Source organism: Mustela lutreola, chromosome 1 (assembly GCF_030435805.1).
Source record: "Mustela lutreola isolate mMusLut2 chromosome 1, mMusLut2.pri, whole genome shotgun sequence".
Lineage (NCBI taxonomy): Eukaryota > Metazoa > Chordata > Mammalia > Carnivora > Mustelidae > Mustela > Mustela lutreola.
Genome location: NC_081290.1, coordinates 120,245,339 through 120,264,021, shown reverse-complemented (window position 1 = coordinate 120,264,021; position 18,683 = coordinate 120,245,339). Strand labels below are relative to the sequence as shown.

Here is an 18,683-nt window from a genome sequence, read left to right as displayed (position 1 = left end):
TGCTTCATGGGACGCCTGGGTGGCTCAGTTGGTTAAGCAGCTGCCTTCGGCTCAGGTCATGATCCCAGCGTCCTGGGATCGAGTCCCACATCGGGCTCCTTGCTCGGCAGGGAGCCTGCTTCTCCCTCTGCCTCTAGCCTGCCACTCTGTCTGCCTGTGCTTGCACTCTGTATCTCTCTCTCTCTCTAACAAATAAAAAAAAAAAAAAAAAAAAAAAAATCTTTAAAAAAAAAAAAAAAGTTTGCTTCATTATTAAGAAAGTGTCTGGGGGTGCCTGGGTGGCTCAGTTGGTTCAGCCTTGATCTTGGGCTCAGACTGTGATCCCAGGAACTTAGGATCTAGCCCTGCATTAGACTCCCTGCTGAGCAGGGGCCTCTGCCTTGCTGCTCGCCCTGCTTGTACTGTCTCTCTCCCTCTCTGTCAAATAAACAAATAAAATCTTTTAAAAAATTAAAAAAGCAAGTGATGATGGAAAAAAAAAATTTTTTTAAAGTAAGTTTTATGCCCAACTCATGGTGTAACTTGAACTCATGGCCTCGCGAGCAAGAATCACATGCTCACCAACTGAGCCTGCCAGTTGCCGCTCAACTCAGACATTTTGAACAGGCTTCAAACTTACAGATTTTGAATGAAGCAGCCATATAATTGAGAGCCAGCCAAAATAAAACAAGAGGAGGTAATGTATGTCACCTCTAGCCTACAAAAGCTTTCACTGGTGATTCACCAGCCTCTTATTCCCCCTGCTGACCAAATGTGGAGGACAGGAAAGCCCAGTAGGAGACCAGAAACACACACACACAAAATAGCTTGCTCTCCTGAATGGATTTCATTTAAATGGTGAATAAACTATTCTATAAGCCACTGGGATATGTGGATTTATCTGTTACAGGGGTTACTATTGCCTTAAAGGATACACCTCTTCACGAAACTATCCTGCACCTTCATTTTTTTTTTTTCCAGGCTCATTCATTCCTTTATTTATTTTAAGTAATCTTTACACCGAATGTGGGGCTTGAACTCCTAACCCCAAGATCAAGAGTCACAAGCTCCACCAGCGACGGAGCCAGCCCAATGCCCCTCACACATTCATTAATTTAAGAAATATTTAACATGTAAAGAGCAGCCGCTGTATCAAGCCACTGGGATGCAGTAGTAAGTAAGACTGGTAAGGTGCTCCTCTCTTGGAGTTTATATTCTCATGGAAGGGAGACAGCCATTAAATGAGTAAGCAAATAAATAGTAACCAGGGTCAGATAGGAGGAGGTGCTAGGAAAGAAATAAGACAGAGTGAAGACCAGCAGGACGTAGAGGCTGGTGTAGATGGGGTGCTCATGGAAAGACACTGTGACGATATGACATTTGGGCGGAGGCTTGAACGATGCCTCAGCTACATTTCTTTGGAAAAGAAGCATTTTCCAAAATGAAAAATTCCTTTCTAATATCCTTTCAAAATAAGCCTTTCTGCTCTGAATCAGAGTACATGCCAATGAATCCTCAGAAATCTCTCCCTAACCTAAGATAGCTAACTGATTCCACAGCTAGAGCAGTAGCAGCTGAACCACGATCACCTGACTTGACCAAAGTACTTTTTGACAATCCCAGAGCCCTTGATTACCTAACTGCTGAACAAGGGGGCATTTGTACGATTACAAATCCACCTGTTGCACATGGATAAATGCCTCTGAAGGTGTAGAAATTCAATTACACGAGATCAGAGAACAAGCCCGTTGGTTATAACAAATTTCACCTATTGACCACCCCCCCCCCCCACTCTGCCTCAATCTTTCGACCTACTTAGCGCGTTACCTTCAGGTTTGGGCTCCTGGTTTAGAACCATCATAAAAACTAGATTTGTCATGTTACTTTTGATTCTGCTTTGCATAGTTATTTTTAAGTCTTGTGCCTGCTGCTTGGCAAATCTTTGTAGAAATAAATTCTATAGGGTGACACCAGTTCAGTGTTTTGATATGCTCTCTGACATTTATGACCTTGACAAGATATAGACTTCAGATAAGAACTACCTGAGAGTTCTCTCTCCTAACTAAACTTGTTTTTTTTGTTTTGTTTTGTGTGTGTGTGTGTGTGTTTGCCCAGGGGTGAGTGCAAACAAGTCCTGCACTACCACAAATTATGCAGTTGAGTTTCCCGCATTTGGGGACATCTCAGGGGTCAGCCCATCTGGAATACCAAGGATGAGCCTCACGCTCGGAAAACAGCGTACATGATCATGGTATCTCCCCTGCCAGGTTAGTATCCTAACCTCCCTGGAGACCAATTATGTTCTTACATGGTTTCCAACTGCTATGCACTTGCCCTCTGATGTGGGACATAACAACCGGAATAGGTCCTTCCTGGCACCAAAGGACAAAAACCACTAAGTGCAGAAAACCAAACTCTTGACCAGTGCTACTTTGGAGAAAATCTGGATCAAAAAGGGGAAATGTGAAACTGAATAAAAGAAACCTCATTTAAAATGGAGTAAGGAGGCCAGAGGGGAACCTCCTACACCCTATCACTTGTCATCAATTGTAGACCCAACAGAAAGAGACATACCTTACCTCCTTGCCCGGCAACAACCTCAATCAATAAAAAATAATAATAAAAAAAACCCACAACCCAGCCAATGAGAAACCATAATACCCTGATCTCTTGCTTTCCTCCAAAAGACTTTAATTCAAAGCAGTCCCTCCCAGTTTCCTCCTTTTCTCTATAAAGTTTTCTGTCCCTTCATCTCCAGACTTGCTTATGGTTTGCCATAGCTTGAATATCTTGACTGGCAATACCTTTGCTATTTCTGAAAAAAACTATTTTGCTGGAAAAGAGCTGGCTGTCAGGGTCAACAACCTTGAGCAGAATCAGTCTTGTATTTTTTTTTTAAGATTTTATTTATTTATTTGACAGAGATCACAAGTAGACAGAGAGGCAGGCAGAGAGAGAGAGAGGAGAGAGCCCGATGCGGGGCTTGATACCAGGACCCTGGGATCATGACCTGAGCCAAAGGCAGAGGCTTTAACTCACCAAGCCACCCGGGCGCCCCCAGACTTGTATTTTAAAAGATGACTTTGGTTGCTGGGGAATATTGTAGGATGTCCAGGTAGAAGCCAGGAGAAACCTAGGAGGCTGTTGCAATAATCCAGGCAAAGTGAGACAATGACTTGGACCAGGGTGGCAGCAGAGGACACATGGTGAGGAGGGGCTGAATTACAGATGTGGTTTGAGTGAAGAGTGAAGAGAGGATTTGCTGATGGTTTAGATATGAAAAAGGAAAATGACAATCAATGACAACTTCAATGATTTTAGCCTGAGACTCAGAAGGATGATGTTGCCATCTGCTATGATAGAAAAGACCCCATGAAGAGCTGGTTTAAGAATGAATATTGAGGGACGCCTGAGTGGCTCACTGGGTTAAAGCCTCTGCCTTCGGCTCAGGTCATGATCTCAGGGTCCTGGGATCGAGCCCCACATCGGGCTCTCTGCTCCGCAGGGAGCGTTCTTCCTCCCCAATCTCTCTCTGCCTGCCTCTCTGCCTACTTGTGATCTCTCTCTCTCTGTCAAATAAATAAAATCTTAAAAAAAAAAAGAATGAATATTGAGAGCTTGGTTTGGGAGATGTTAAACTTGACATGTTTATTAGACATTATATGTCTCATCTTATTAATTGCCAAAATAATTCTGGAAGTAGGTATTATTGTCAATTTCATCTTACAGATGAGAAAAACCAGAGTTGAGGGAAGTTAACTAAGTTGCCTATCCTCACACACTAGTAAATGGAAAAGGCAGATTAGAACCTGAGTCTTTTGGAATCCAATATCAGGATTCATCCCAGCACCAGTCTGTCCTACCTTCTTCTACAGACTGTTTTTCACCTTACTCTCTATGACCTAGAGTTTTTCCACCTTGCTTTCAATACAGACTGTTCTTAGTAAGTCTCTATCTCTGGTACCTGGTTACTACCTAAGCTCTGACGATTAAGCATAGGATTTTTACGTGATGACCATGCATGGCAGAGATTGCTAATAAGCAAACCTCCCCTAATTCCAAATGTGTCCATGATTGCCTAGGTAGACACTAAATTCTCAGCTCCCCTTATAGCTACGAGTAACAATACAACTAAATTATGGCTGAGCCATAGGAATGAAGTGGCACTCGTGACTTCCAGACCATATACTTAGAAGGAAGCTGCTTTCCTTTCTCTTCCTCTTTCCCATTTCCTTTGGTCTAGAACCAGGACATGCTGGAGCACAAGGGATACACCTTCAGGGAAGGTGGGGCAAAAGAAAGAGTCTGGGTCCCTAAATGACATTGTAGAGCAGAGCTGGCTTCTCCTGGACCATCCAACACCTTAGACTACTTTTCAAATACGAGAAATTAAACCTTCTCTATTGGGTAAGCCAGTATTAGGAGAAGCTGAACTACTGGCTTAGCCATATATAGCACTGATCAATCAATATACCACAGCTTCCAGAAGGTAGTGCCATATAGTGGTCAAGAATACAGGATCTACCGGACAGTGGGTCCGGTCCTGTCTATGCTCTTCAGTAGCTGTGCATCCTGTCCTGCCTACAGAATCTCTCTGTGCCTCAGGTCCTGTATTTTATTTTACTTTTTGCAGATTTCATTTATTTACTTATTTATTTAGAGCCCAAGTCAAGGGAGGAGCAGAGGAGGGAGGAGTGAGAGAATCTCCAGCAGACTCTGCGCAGAGCATTGATCCCGATGTGGGGCTCAATCTCATGACCCTGAGATCACGAACTGAGCCAAAATCAAGAGTTGAACGCTGAACCGACTGAGCCACCCAGGCGCCTCTCAGCTCCTGTACTTTAAGAATAACAAGAGTATCTACCTCATAAAGGTTTTACTATGGTTAAATAATTTATTTATTTATTTTATTTTTTAAAAAGATTTTATTTATTTGACAGAGAGAGGCAGGGTAAGCAGGCTCCCTGCCAAGCAGAGAGTCCAATGAGGAACTTGATCCCAGGACCCTGAAACCATGACCTGAGCTGAAGACAGAGGCTTAACTCACTGAGCCACCCAGGAGCCCCTGGTTAAATAATTTAATATGTGCAGGCCATTTCGAGCACTGGCCAGAGCATGGTAAGGGCTCGATAAATATTAGCTATATAGGCAATATTTTAAAAGATGAGAACAAACTATTCACATTGAGATTAAATCATGACCCAGAAAACATCGTATTTGAATTGGGATGAGTGAGGATCAGGCAGGGATCATTTTTGAAAAAGAATACTTGAGTGCTTTGCCCCTTTCCCTTCCTGGTGACGGCAGAAAAGGCTAGCTGTCCATCCACACGTTGTGCTTCCTCTAACAGCGTGCTGTCTCACTCACTATCCAGCCACGGGCTCTTTGTCCCCAGGCTTTCTAAATTAGTTCCTGGTTGAAGGCTTTAGTATTAGTATTATTGTGATAAAATATACCTAATATAAAATTTACTGTTTTAACCATTTTTAAATGGTTCAGCTACAGTCCAGTGTTGGTTAGTACATTCACATTGTTGTACAATTATCATCACCATCTCTAGACCTTTTTCACCATCCCAAACTAAAGCTCTATTCAGTTTATATATATATATTTATATTTTATATATATTTATTATTTTTAAGCTTTTAAAAAAATTTAATTTTAATTCTAGTACACCTAACACAGGGTTATATTAATTTCAGGTGTACAATATACTGATCCAACAATTCTTTACATTATCAGTGCTCATCATGATAAATGTGTTCTTTGATCCCCATTACCTATTTTACCCAGCACCCCCCCCACTCCTTCTCCGGTAACCATCAGTTTGTTGTCTGTAGTCAGTTTCTTGGTTTGTCTCTCTTTCTCTCTCTTTCCCCTCTTCATTCATTTGTTTTTCTTTCTTTTTTTAAAGATTTATTTATTTGACAGACAGAGATCACAAGTAGACAGAGAGGCAGGCAGAGGGAGAGGAGGAAGCAGGCTCCCTGCTGAGTAGAGAGCCCGATGCGGGCCTCGATCCCAGGACTCCGGGATCCTGACCTAAGCTGAAGACAGAGGCTTTAACCCACTGAGCCACCCAGGCGCCCCCATTTGTTTTGTTTCTTAACTTCCACGTATGAATGAGATCATATGATATTTGTGTTTCTTGGACTTATTTCGCTTAGCATTATACTCTCTAGCTCCATCTGCATCTTTGCCAGCGGCAAGATTTCACTCTTTCTTATGGATGAGGAATATTCCATTGTATATCTATATATCATCTCTTCTTCTTCTTCTTCTTTTTTAAGAGAGAGAGAGAGTGAGCATGAGATGGGGAAGGGGCAGAGTGAGAGGGAAAGAGAATCTTAAGCAAGCTCCACACCCAGTGCAGAGCCCCAAATGGGGCCAGATCTCATGATCCTGAAATCATGAGCTGAGCCGAAATCAAGAGTCTGACACTTAACCAACTGAGCCACCCAGGCACGCCTCCCTTTTCAGAAGAGATTTATTTATTTTTATTTTAGAGAGAGAAAGAGAGAAAGAGACAGCATGCATGTGAGTTGGAGGGCAGAGGGTGGGAGGAGCAGTAGGAAAGGGAGAGAGAGAGAGAGAATCTCAAACAGACTTGGCGCTCAGTATGGAGCCCAAAGGGGGGCTCAATCCCACAACCCTAAACCCAAACCAAGAGTCCAATGCCCAACTAATGAGCCATCTAGGACCCCTATACCACACCTTTATCCATTCATCTGTTGATGGACACATGGGTTGCTTTCATAATTTGGCTATTATAAATAATGCGGCAATACGCATAGGGGGCATATACCCCTTTGAATTAGTGTTTTTATATTTTGGGGGTAAATACCTGGGAGTGTGATAACTGAATTTTAGGGTAGTTCTATTTTTAACTTTTTGAGGAACCTCTATACTGTGCTCCAGAGTGGCTGTACCACTTTGCATTCCCACCAATGGTGTACGAGGGTTCCTTTTTCTCAACATCCTTGCCAAAAGTTATTGTTTCTTGTGCTATTTAATTAAATTAAAAAAAAATTTTTAAGATTTTATTTATTTATTTGACAGAGAAAGAGATCACAAGTTGGTGGGGGGAGCAGGCCCCCTGCTGAGCAGAGAGCCTGATGCGGGGCTTAATCCCAGGACCCTGAGATCATGATCCGAGCTGAAAGCAGAGGCTTAACCCACTGAGCCACCCAGGTGCCCCGTGTTTTTAAATTTTAAACATTCTGACAGGTATAAGGTGATATCTCATTGTTTATTTGCATTTCCCTGGTGATGGCTGATGTTGAAACTCCGTATGTTTTAAGCCATAACTCCTCGTTCCTTCCTCCCACCAGTTCCTGGCCACCACTGTTCTACTCTCTGTCGACACACATTTGGTTTTTTGTTTTGTTTTGTTTTTTAAAGATTTGATTTATTGCAGAGAGAGACAGGGAAAGAGACTCTGAAGCAGATTCCACTGAGTGAAGAGCTTGTTGTGGGCATCAATCCCGGGACACTGAGATCATGACCTGAGGTGAAACCAAGAGCTGGATGCTCAACGGACTGAGCCACCCAGGTGCCCCTGTCTACCCATAATTGACTAGTCTAGGCACCTCATATAACTGGAATTATAATATCTGTCCTTTTCCTCTGGCTTACTTCACTTAATATGATGTCTTCAAAGTTCACCCATGTTATAGTATGTGTCAGAATTTCCTTCCCTTTAAAGGTGGAATATTCCATTGTGTGCATCTATCACATTTGGTTTAGCCACTCATCTGTTGATAGATATTCATTCGGATGGGCTACAGGATTTTTAGAAGTGGATGAGGCTTCTCCAGTTCTCTGTTATTCTATCTGATTTAGAAAGCCCTGAGATCTTAGAAAACAGACAAACTTCAAGAAGGAAGGGAATTGTACCCTGAAACAACTGAAAACTGCCCTCTGACCAGGCATACCTGCCTGGGTCCTTTATAAGAGCAAGAAACACATTTTCATGGTATTAATTAACCACTGGAAATGTGGAGTTTATTTGTTACAACATCTTGTGTTACTGCAGAGTACTCATACACCTTTATTGACTTGACAAAATACTTTTGGTCACTGAACCACAAAAATAATATTTTCCCCCTCTTTCTACTATCACAATGCCTCTGCCTCTAGAAAACCACAGTCCTGGGGCTTCTGGATGGCTCAGTTGGTTAAGTGTCTGACTTTGGCTCAGGTCATGATCTCAGGGTTCTGGGATCGAGCCCCATGTTGAGCTCCCTGCTCAGCAGGGAGTCTCCTTGTCTTTCTGCTCTGCCCCTCTTCCCACGTTTTCTATCTCTCTCTCTCTCTCTTTTTTTTTTTTTTTTAAAGATTTTATTTATTTATTTGTCAGAGAGAGAGAGAGGAGTAAGAGTGAGCACAAGCAGACAGAGTGGCAGGCAGAGGCAGAGGGAGAAGCAGGCTCCCCGCCGAGCAAGGAGCCCGATGTGGGACTCGATCCCAGGACGCTGGGATCATGACCTGAGCCGAAGGCAGCCGCTTAACCAGCTGAGCCACCCAGGCGTCCCTATCTCTCTCTCTCTTAAATAAATAAATACTTAAAAAAAAAAAAAAAGAAAAGCACAGTCCCTTAATAAAAAAGCAAGCAATATTGAAGGAGCTCTTTACACTTTGCTCCCTCAGTAAGAGTAAGAATTTTGACTTCTTTTCCAGAACCTACTGAAGATTAGTGCATCTCTTATCCTTGACTGAACTAAGATATTCCTCTGTGCAATCTTGGGTCATGTTTCAGTTCAAATAATGCATTTTCTTTAATGAAACTGCACAAAGTCCTTCAGGCCAAAATCATCAGAGCTTCACTTGGCAGAGGTCCTGGCAAATCATTTGTGTTGGCACCACCTCCAGATATGTTTGTTTAAGCTCTGCCAGCCAAAATGTATAATGCTTACCTTTCTCATATTTAGCAAGGTTTTGAAAAAAGAAGGCAGCTCCTTCTGTGAAGCATGTACAGACTGATCTTAACCCCATCTGGTGACAGGTTACGTAAGAGTGAATAAAACACATTAACAGTTTCCTTGCTGACAAGAGTGACTACAGTCAGACTGGCTTACCCAGAATTCCAAGATTCCAGGAGCCTCCAGGTGTCTGGTCTACCTTGTCTCCCTCAGATTCCTCTTTAGGTCATTTCGAAGAGCAACTTGTTTTCCAACACATCTTTTAACTGAAGGGTGGATTTTCCTGGCATTCAGTCTGGAAAAATTAGAAAGCCGGAGATACAAATTTTAAATGTGTGTTGGAAAAGTCAAGGGATGGTAGTTGACTCCATCTCTGCAGGGTCGAAAGGACCTGAGAGCACAGTCATGTGAGGAGTGCAGAGCTGGCATTAGTGGAAATGCTAAGCCTGGTTGTCTCTGGCCATGCTGGCTCCCAGGGTACCAGCTCTTGAGGATCTCACCCTGAACAGGGTGTGGGGGTGGGAGAGGATTCACGAGAAAGGAAAGGGAGAGAGAGGGGTGGGAATGTGAAGCATCAGAAATGGAAGTTAGAAGACAGGATGAAGGAGGAAGAATTGGTAAGGTGGTGGGTGAATCAGAAGGGGAAGAAATGGAAGGAGAAAAGGAGAATAAAGCAATGAAGAGGGAAAGGGGAAAGGAAAAATGTGAAGGAGTGAGGGAAAGGGATGGAAATTAACATTCACCCAGTACCTTTTAGATAAATGATAATAGTCTTAAGGCTGGAATCTTACTTTTCAATTTGTTGGGACAGGGGCTAGGGCTGGGCTTTAGCCACTGAAAGCCATGATGTCCATAAAATCTTGTCCTGGATGACAGCTGGTTGGTAGTTGGAGGGGCCTTCAGCCACGAGCGGACCCACAAATTGCAGGGCCCTGCACGAAATGAAAACGGGGGATCTCCTGTTTTAAAATTACTATGAATTTCAAGATGGTGACAGCAGAGTATGAAAGCAATTGTGGGGCCCTCCCGAGCACAGGGCCTCCAGCAGCTCCACAGATTTCATTTCCATAAAGCTCATCTTGTCCTCAACATATTGGCATGACTAGAAAGCTAGAAAAGGAACTTACATTAAGGTAGTGTCTATATGATAGAAAACCATCTGGTTGACCAAAATTGCATCTTGGGCACCATTTAAGTGAAATGGTCGCTTAGAATTTTTCTTAGACCATCTATTTGCCTTATGTTATATCAACTTAGCTCAGTTTTCTTTTGTACCTGGCTCTACCACCTAGGGCTTTATCTTTAAGATAAGACTTGTGCTTCCTTAGTTAGGACAATAACTACTATGAAATTAATAGCTACTCATAGTTTTAAATATCAGGCTCAAAGATGGTATTAATTGCACAAGAAAGGGTCAGATTAGCTCAAATTTATCAAACATAAGGAGACCTTGTGATAAGCTCATGCAGACACAGAGGAAGAAAGCATGGAGAAGAAATTCATAAAAATGTAATAATGTGTTGGGGCGCCTGGGTGGCTCAGTGGGTTAAGCCGCTGCCTTCGGCTCAGGTCATGATCCCAGGGTCCTGGATCGAGCCCCGCATCGGGCTCTCTGCTCAGCAGGGAGCCTGCTTCCTCCTCTCTCTCTGCCTGTCTCTCTGCCTGCTTGTGATCTCTGTCAAATAAATAAATAAATAAAATCTTTTTAAAAAATATAATAATGTGCAATTATTAAGAAAACAAGTAAAGTTTATTTAACTTGTATATTTTCCTTTATGCTAATGACAAGTGACTCTAAATCCTCTTTGTCCTGTGTTCTGGGTGGCTCTAAGTTTCATATTTAGTTCATTTTTTTTAAAAAGATTTTATTTATTATTTGAGAGAGAATGAGAGAGAGAGAAAGAGAGAGAGAGAGAACAAGTAGGAGGAGGAGCAGAGAGAAAAGCAGACCCCATGTGGAGCAGGGAGCCTGATGTGGGACTCAATTCCTGGGATCCTGGGATCATGCTGAGCCAAAGGCAGATGCTTAATGACTGAGCCACCCAGGCACCCTAGTTTGTCTTTTTGCAGATGCAAATTCCATTTTTGTTTGTTTGTTTAAAGGATTTTATTTCTTTATTTGAGGGGAGTGGGCATGAGGAAGAAGGGGCAGAGGGAGAGGGAGAAGCAGACTCTCCACTGAGCAGGGAGCTCCACACTGGGGCTCAATCCCAAGACCCGGAGATCCTGACCTGAGCTGAAGGCAGATGCTAGGCACCCTGAAAAAATTCTATTTTATATAAAAAGTCAAAGATTAAGGACTTTGTGGGTGTCTCTGTTTGTTATTGGCACTTGGCCCTCCTTTACACATCAGAAAGGTGGCTGGGTCTCTGGGCAGGAAGAGCTCAGCAAGCTCCCTGATGCTTACTCGAATGTAGAATGACCAAGACCATCATCCTTTTAGCCTGACCTTCTCACAGTGTACATTTCTTGATCTCTAACCCATCAAGCTTGAAATTTTAAAAGAGAAAATCCAAGTTTTACTCAGATGTCAATTACTTATAGAGAAACCAGCACTCATTTTGAAATAATTTCAGATTTACATAATTGCAGTAAACATAGTACAAGTATAACCTTCAACCAGTTTCTCCAAATGTTATTATCTTACATAAACCATAGTACAATGATTAAAACTGGGAAACTTATTCAAATTTTGCCAGTTATCTCACTGATACTAAAATGTTCAAACTATATGGGCTCAGTCAGCAGAGTGTGTGACTCTTGTTCTTGGGGTTGTGAGTTCTGGTCCCACGTTGGGTGTAGAGATTACTTAAAAATATAATCTTAAAAAATAAAATAAAACATTCAAACTACATAGAAAACAATCTGGTGGTTGCTAGAGGGGAAAAGGGGTGTGGGTGGAGTAGAAGTGGTTTAAGAGCACACTTACCATGATGAGCATTGAATAATATATAGAATTGTTGAATCATTACATTGTACACCTGAAACTCATATAACACTGTACATTAATTATACTTGAATAAAAAATTTAAAATGTCAGAATTGAGTTTTAATAAGATATAGCTGATAACATACAGTTTTTTGATTTAAGAATTTTTCTCTAAAACGTGTTTACCATCTAGGTTGTTTGCAGTCTTTTTTTTTTTTTTTTAAAGATTTATTTATTTATTTTTTAATTTATTTGTCAGAGAGAGAGAGAGAGGGAGAGCGAGCACAGGCAGACAGAATAGCAGGCAGAGTCAGAGGGAGAAGCAGGTTCCCCGCGGAGCAAGGAGCCCGATGTGGGACTCGATCCCAGGACGCTGGGATCATGACCTGAGTGAAGGCAGCTGCTTAACCAACTGAGCCACCCAGGCATCCCTGTTTGTAGTCTTTTGTAGTCTTGGGGCAAACATTGATACTGGTGAAAATCTAAAGTTATCATGTTGAGGCAATCTCTCTATATATTATCCAGTTTTAGTGCTTTAATGAGATATTTGTTTTGTCCTAACTCTGGAAACATAAATTGGTGGGCTTCAATATCAATTTGATTTTAAGTAATCTCTACACTCAACGTGGGGTTCAAAGTCACAACCCTGAGATCAAGAGTTACATGCTTTTCCGATTGAGTAGCCAGGTTCCCCTTGGATCCCCACTTTTTTTTTTTAAGATTTATTTACTTATTTGTCAGAGAGAGGGAGCACAAGCAGGGGGAGCAGCAGGCAGAGGGAGAAGCAGACTCTTTGCTAGGCTAGGAGCCCCATGCAGGACTCGATCCCGGGATGCTGGGATCATGACCTGAGCTGAAGGTGGATACTTAACCGACTAAGCCACCGAGATGCCCCAGTGTTAGGTGGTTTTTAAAATCATATATTCAAAAAATAATCAGGCGCCTGGGTGGCTCAGTTGTTAAGTGTCTGCCTCTGGCTCAGGTCATGATTCTGGGGTCCTGGGATCGAGCCCCACATTGCCCTGCTTACTGGGAAGCTTGCTTTTCCCTTTCCCACTGCCCATTCTTATGTTCCTGCTCTCACTATCTCTCTGTCATATAAATAAAATAAAATCTTCAAAAAAAATAATAGAAGAGGTAAAAGTGGGTAGAAATACAGATCAAACAAATTGGCCAAGAGCTGAGAACTTGGAGAGGCTGCCTGATGGGAAAAGAGATTCATTATACTATTTTTATGTATATTTTATAAATCTATATAATCAAAAGCCAAGAAAAATATACAAAGGTCTTTAACTCCTGGATAATATTTTCTTAATATAATTTCTTTTTCTTATTCCCCCTATGTATATATTTAGAGGCAGGGTGAGGGCAGGGGGTGAGGGAAAGAGACAATCTTAGACAGGCTCCACACTCATGAGGAGCCCTGTGGTACTCATCGTGGGACTTAGTCTTGTGACCCCGAAATCATGACCTGAGCTGAAATCAAGAGTTGGATGGTTAACTGACTGAGCCACCCAGGTGCCCCTTCTGGCACAATTTTCTAATCACAGAGCACTCCTGATCTGAAATGAAAAAACTTTTCTTATGAGAATTTTATATTTTAAATGTTAATTGTCAAAAGGAAAGAGGAAAAGAAGTCCTAACCCAGACAGACAGACAAATAAAAGTCTGGAAAGACTTTGAAAATAAAGATGACAATAGAAGAAAATAAAAAATCATCTCTAATCCTACCATCCACTGGAAGTATTTCAGTGTATATCTTTCCAGAATTTTTAAATAAAAAAAAAATTTAAGAAAAATATCATTTGTTGGGGCACTGGGTGGCTCAGTGGGTTAAGCCTCTGCCTTCAGCTCAGGTCATTGTCTCAGAGCCCCACATCTCTGCCTACTTGTGATCTCTATATTTAAGGATCACAAATTCAACATATATCTCTCACGAACTCTATATTTAAGAGTTTCGGGTTTTTTGGTTTGTCTCTTTTTCTTTTTATTCATTTGTTTTGGTTCTTAAATTCCACATATAACTGAAATCATATGGTATTTGTCTCTCTCTGACTGATTTAATATTTCACTCAGCATAATGCCCTCAGATCTACCCATGTTGTTGCAAATAGCAAGATTTCTTTTTTTTCTGGCTGAGTAGTATTCCATAAATCCATATGGATTTATAAATCCATAAATAAATATATGTATTCCATATATATTTATATATATGAAATATTATATATAATATACATATATATTTTTAAATACATAAAATTAAATAAATATCTACCTATCTATCTATATATGTATATATATCACATCATGGCTTCTTTAACCATTCATCTATCAATGGACACTTGGGCTGCCTCCATATCTTGGCTACTATAAAGAATGTTGCAGGAAACATGGGGTGCCTATGTCTTTTTTAATTAGCGTTTTTAGTATTGAAATCGTATTTTCTTTGGGTAAATACAGAGTAGTGGGATTACTGTGTCATATGGTATTTCTATTTTTAATTTTCTGAGGAAACTCCATGCTATTTTTCACAGTGGCTGCACCAGTTTACGTTCCCACCAACAGTGCACAGGGGTTCCTTTCTCCACAGCCTCACCAACACCTGTTGTTTCTTGTCTTTGATTTTAGCCATTCTGACAGGTGTGAGGTGAGAGCTCACTGTGGCTATTATTTGCATTCCCCTCATAAGTGAGGTTGAGCATCTTTTCATGCATCTGTTGGTGATCTGCATGTCTTCTTTGGAAAAATGTCTTAACGTTTTTTGCCCATTTTTTCATTGGATTATTTGTGGTTTTTTGGTGCTAAGTTATATTAGTTCTTTATATGTTTCAGGTATTAACCCCTTATTGGATGTATCATTTGCCAATATCTGCTCTCAGTTGGTCAGTTGCCTTTTTGTTTTGTTGACGATTTCCTTCACTGTACAAAAGTTTTTATTTTAGTGTAGTTTAATTTTGCCTTTGTTTCCCTTGCCTCAGGGGATGTGCATAGAAAAATATTTCTATGTCCAATGTCAAAGAGATTATTGCCTATGTTTCCTTCTAGGAGTTTTATGGTTTCATATCTTTAATCCATTTTGAATTTATTTTTGTGTATAGTCTATGAAAATGGTCCAGTTTCATTCTTTTGCATGGAGCTTATCCAGTTTTCCAAACACCTTTTTTTGTTGAAGAGACTATCTTTTCCCATTGCATATTCTTGTTTCCTTTGTTGTAGATTAATTGACACATAAGTTTGGGTTTATTTCTGAGCTCTTTATTGTGTTCTACTGACCTGTGCATCTATTTTTGTGCTAATACCATACTGATTTTGATTACTACAGCTTTGTAACATATTTTGAAACCTGGGGTTGTGTTGCCTCCAGCTTTGTTCTTCTTTTTCAAGATTGCTTTGGCTATTTAGGTCTTCTGTGGTTCCGTACACATTTTAGGATTATTTCTTCTAGTTTTATGAAAAATGCTGTTGGCATTTTGATAAAATTTGAAGGTCTGAAGATTAAATCTGAAGATTGCGTTGGGTAGTATAGACATTTAAACAATATTTGTTCTTCCAATCCATGAGCATGGAATATCCTTCCATTTGTTTGGGTCATCTTCAATTTCTTTCATCAAAGCTTTATAGTTTTCAAAGCGTAGGTCTTTCACCTCTTGCTTAAATTTCTTTTTAGGTGTTTTATTCTTTTGGTACCACTGTAAATAAGATTGGTTTCTTAATTTATTAATTATTATTAATTAATTTCTTAATTGCTTTCTTAACTTCTCTTTCTGCTATTTCATTTTTAGTGCATAGAAATGCCAGAGATTTCTGTATATTAATTTTATATTCTGTGACTTTACTGAATTTTTTTGAGTTCTAGTAGTTTCTTTTTTTTTTTTAAAGATTTTTATTTATTTATTTATTTGGCAGACAGAGATCACAAGTAGGCAGAGAGGCAGGCAGAGAGAGAGGAAGGGAAGCAGGCTTCCTGCTGAGCTGAGAGCCTGATGCGGGGCTTGATGCCAGGACCCTGGGATCATGATCTGAGCAGAAGGCAGAGGCTTTAACCTACTGAGCCACCCAGGTGCCCCAGTTCTAGTAGTTTCTTGATGGAGTCTTTAAACTTCTCTATAAATAGTATGTCATCTGCAAATAGTGACAGTTTAACTTCTTCCTTACTAATTGGGATACACTTATTTCCTTTTTCTTGCTTGACTGCTGCATGTAGGACTTTTAGTATTATTTTGAATAAAAATGGTGAGAGGGGACATCCTTGTTTTTTTCCTGATCTTAGAAGTAAGGCTCTCAGTTTTTCACCATTGATCTTAATGTTAGCTATAGGTTTTTTAAAATATACATTTATTATGTTGAGGTATATTCCCTCTAGCCCCATTTTATTGAGAGTTTTTTTTTTTTTAATCTTGAATACATGTTGAATCTAGTCAAATGCTTTTTCTGCATCTATTGAAATGATCATAGATTTTTTATCCTTTCTCTTGTTAATGAGATGTATTACATTGATTGGTGAATATTGAAACACCCTCTGAATCCTGAGAATATTTCCTACTTGATCATGCTGATTTTTAAAAATGTATTGTTATTTTTAGTTTGCTAATATTTTGTTGAAGATTTTTGCATCTATGTTCATCAGAGATATTGGGCTATAGTTTTCTTTCTTTTTTCCTCTTCCTTTTTTTTTTTTTTTTTTTTGTAGTGTCTTTATTTGTTTTTGGTATCTGGGCAATCCTGGCTCTATAGAATAAATTTGGAAGCTTTTATTCCTCTTCTGTTTTTTTTGGAATAATTTGAGAAGAATAGATATTAACTCTTCTTTAAATATTTGATAGTTTCACCTGTGAGTCCATCTGGTCCTGGACTTTTGTTGTTGGGAGTTTGTTGTTGTTGGGAGTCTTTGATCACTGATTCAGTTTCATTTGAACAAACTGTAACCAGTTTACATTTTCTACTACTTCCTGATTCAGGTTTGGAAGGTCATATATCTTTAGGAATTTATCCATTACTTTAAGGATGTCCAATTTGTTGGTATATACTTTTCAGAATACTCTCTTATAATCCTTTGTATTTCTGTGGTGTTGGTTGCTATTTCTCCTCTTTCATTTCTGATTTTATTTGATGCCCACCCCCCACACACACACTTCATGAGTCTGGCTAAATGTTTATCAGTTTTCTTGATCTTTTCAAAGAACTAGCTCTTAGTTTCCTTGCCCTATTCGGGTTTTTGTTTTGTTTTGATTTTTTTTGGGGGGGGTCTCTATTTCATTTATTTCTGCTCTAATCTTTGTTATTTCCTTTCTTCTACTGGCTTTTGTTTTTTCTAGTTCCTTTGGGTGTAAGATTGGGTTGTTCGAAGTTTTTCTTGCTTTTTGAGGTAGGTCTGTACCCCTGTAATCTTCCCTCTTCAAACATCTTTTGCTGCATCCAAAGATTTTGGACCATTGTAATTTCCTTTTCATTTGTCTCCATCTATTTTTTTTTTAAAAGATTTTATTTATTTATTTGAGAGAGAGAATATGAGAGTTGGTGGGGAGGGGCAGAGGGAGAGAGAATCTCAAGCAGACTCCATGCTGAGTGCAGAGCCTGACACGGGGCTTTATCTCACGATCCCAAGATCATGACCTGAGCCAAAATCAAGAACCGGATGCTCAACTGAGTGAGTCACCCAGGTCCCCTTGTCTCCATGTGTTTTTTTATTTCCTCTTTGATTTCTTGGGTGATCCATTCATTGTTTAGTACCATGTTACTTAGCTTCCATATATATGTATTCTTTCCAGATTTTTCCTGTGACTGATTTCTAGTTTCCTATTGTTGTGGTTGGAAAATGTGCATGGTATTATTTCAATCTTCTTGGATTTGTTGAGCAATAAGAAATTAGAAATGTTAAAAATGTCTGTTACAAAGGGATTGTTTATTAAAATATCATTTAGTACTATAAGCCCAAGAAAAAGGATGAGGTTAAACTCTACTGAAAGAAAAGGCTGTTTGTGATACATTGGTAAGTTAAAAAAACACGTTACAGAATATAATGCATGTTATCAACCTATTATATAACACATGCAATAACACATAATAAAATAATGTAATATATCTATCATATATATGCCTGTATATGCATTAAAAAATGACCAGAAGGTTGTGCATTAATAGCCTGACCTCTGAGGAATGGGATTGTGTGTGGGGGGTAGGCTTATATTTTCTACTTTACATATTTCTCTTTTGAAATTTTGTAATCATACTTTTTAAAATAACACATTTTAAGCTTCACTTATACAGTTCTTAGTTTAATTTTTTAAAAAAATATTTTATTTATTCATTTGTCAGAGAGTGAGAGAGAGCACAGAAAGTGAGGCAGAGGGAGAAGCAGACTCCCTGCTGAGCAGGGAGCTGACATGGGACTCAATTTCAGGACCGTGGAATCATGACCCAAGCTAAAGGCAGACACTCAACGAACAGAGCCACCTAAGCGTCCCTACAGTTCTTAGTTTTAAAACAAGGAATTAAAATGTCATCATGGGGTCACGTGGATGGCTCAGCTAACCGTTTGCCTTCAGCTCAGGTCATGATCCCAGGGTCCTGGGATCGAGTCCTGCATTGGGCTCCTTGCTAGTTAAGGAGTCTGCTTCTCCCTCTGCCTGCCTCTCCCCCTGCTTGTGCTCTTTCTGACAAATAAAATCTTTAAAAAGTAATTTAAAAACTAAAACATCATCATGAATAAAAATTATTGCCAAAGTAGCTAGGAAAAAAAAATCTCAAACAATAATACTTCACTCAGTGCCACACACAGAAAGGATTCAGTAAGTCATCTGATAAACCAACACTCCTGCTGTCAAAGAAGCCAAAGCTGAGAGAACCCCAGGACC

The 18,683-nt window shown here is 40.0% G+C and overlaps 1 protein-coding gene and 1 non-coding gene across 8 annotated transcripts in view; both read right to left on the bottom strand.

Moving 5' to 3' along the window:
- LOC131830815 (uncharacterized) overlaps positions 1-13,466 on the bottom strand; it is a 46,950-nt gene extending 33,484 nt beyond the window's left edge. For 2 of the 7 annotated variants that reach the window (XM_059173311.1, XM_059173310.1), the window contains exons 1-2: positions 9,692-13,458; positions 9,057-9,195 (exon numbers count right to left, since the gene is read on the bottom strand). The gene's annotated coding sequence lies outside the window, so the exon portion shown is untranslated. Of the gene's footprint in view, positions 1-9,056; positions 9,196-9,691 lie in introns of those variants that run through there. The other 5 variants (XR_009353433.1, XM_059173314.1, XM_059173316.1 and 2 more) reach the window with 5 other exon arrangements.
- On the bottom strand, positions 2,091-2,254 carry LOC131822753 (U1 spliceosomal RNA). Its single transcript, XR_009350309.1, has one exon. It is a non-coding gene; the product is annotated as a U1 spliceosomal RNA (small nuclear RNA).
- Positions 13,467-18,683: the final 5,217 nt, after the last annotated feature.